Raw genomic sequence first — 1718 nt, forward strand, 5'->3', positions numbered from 1 at the left:
TCTGTCTCTGAAGTTTTTGACCTAGGCTAAAAGGCTGATTTTATTCATGACACTCGCAGGCCACGATGGGTTCTAAAATTTGACAGAGGGGCCGGGCCAGGAACAAACGGATGGAGTGTTTCTGTGCACTAATATAAATGACATGTAAAAGCCATTACATGAAAGGATTTGGCCTTTAACAGGTACCAAAGCATGAACATGCAAGGCTCATTGTACCAATTGTTTCCCAAATGCATTAATTTGAGAACACAGTAGAGAAACTCGCGTCCAGTTTCAGTGGGAACAGTGTTGTTGATCTCCCTTTTTTGCCAGTGCATCAAACTCTGGAGTTAGTTTTGTTGTGGCAATTCTCAGGATAGATCCGAGGTGTTGGTCAGTTAACCTGGATCTGTGAGGGGCTTTGTTGATGTTCATGACGCTGAATGTCTGCTCACATACGTAGGTCGAGCCAAACCATGTCAGCATCTTCTGTGCCGTCCTCCGGAGGTTTGGAAACGTCTCTTCATTAAGTGAAGCATAAAAGTCATTCAGTTTAAGAGAGTTGAACTTCTCCTTTAAGACGGAGTCAGACTGAAGATCGATCAGTTCCAATTGCAGCTCCTGTGGTGCTGTTTCAGGGTCTTGTGATGGCGGACAGGACACCAGCTGAACCGACGGCAGAATTCTCCGTGCAGGTCGCCCAGTGATTTGCTGTATTTCTTCACGTTTCGGGACGCCTCTTTCTGCATGGCTAGTGTGGGGGAATGAGAGAGAGATTTGTTTGAAATTTGACTGGAGAATAAAGTCAGCTTGGATTTGAAGGCTCTAACATTTGTGTACATGTCGTGCACAAACTGATCTTTCCCCTGTAGCTTGACGTTCAGCTAATTCATGTGTGAAAATATGTCCACAGCAAACGCAAAGTCACAAAGCCAGTTGTTGTCGCTTAGCTCAGGAAATTCGTTGGATTTCCCCATTAACTCCAAAAATGCAATAATTTCCTCTTTGAGCTCCCACACTCGTTGAAACACTTTGCCCAAACTTAACCAGCGGACCCGAGAGCGGTAGAGGAGTCCTGGTGATCCGCATCAGTTTCCTCCAGGAACGTAAGAAACTGACGATGCTGAAGTCCCCTTGCTCGTATAAAGTTAACAAGTTTTACGACTGGATTCACGACATGATGAAGCTGCAATATAGACTTACACAGAGATTCCTGATGAATGATGCAGTGAAGGAAAATAACATCCTGCTCAGGGTTTTCCTCCTTCACTTTGTCCTGGATTCTTTTCAACAGCCCAGTGTTTTTTCCAGTTTCTTGGCATATCAGGCATACAACCGTTGATCGGACTTCAGTGAAAAAATATTTTGTTGTCCACTCCTTATTAAACACTCGGCACTCACTGTCCACTTTTCTTTTCTTTGGTCCACTCATTTTTACAGGAGGGCTCAAAGGGCAAAGCGAAAAAGTGAAGTAGAGAGTAATACACCACACTGAGGTTTAATAATATAATTTGGACAAGTTCGGATTAAAGCCGGATTAAAAAGCCCAACGGGCCGTATATGACCCTCAGGCCGTAGTTTGCCCATGCCTGTCTAAACATACATGCATCGACAGCCCTGTGTCAATAACACGATTTCCTACCACAAAAACGTGAGCGACTGCAAGCAAATAAGCAACCTACTTATACTGCAAGCAAATATGACTCATTTGATCTACAGCTACTGTGCAGCTAGAAAGT

General features: G+C 44.1%; 1 pseudogene; it reads right to left on the minus strand.

The window, feature by feature from the left end:
• Positions 1-359: 359 nt before the first annotated feature.
• Positions 360-1450, minus strand: LOC128604662 (general transcription factor II-I repeat domain-containing protein 2A-like; annotated as a pseudogene).
• Positions 1451-1718: the final 268 nt, after the last annotated feature.

Source organism: Ictalurus furcatus, unplaced genomic scaffold (assembly GCF_023375685.1).
Source record: "Ictalurus furcatus strain D&B unplaced genomic scaffold, Billie_1.0 scf1, whole genome shotgun sequence".
Classification (NCBI taxonomy): Eukaryota; Metazoa; Chordata; class Actinopteri; order Siluriformes; family Ictaluridae; genus Ictalurus; species Ictalurus furcatus.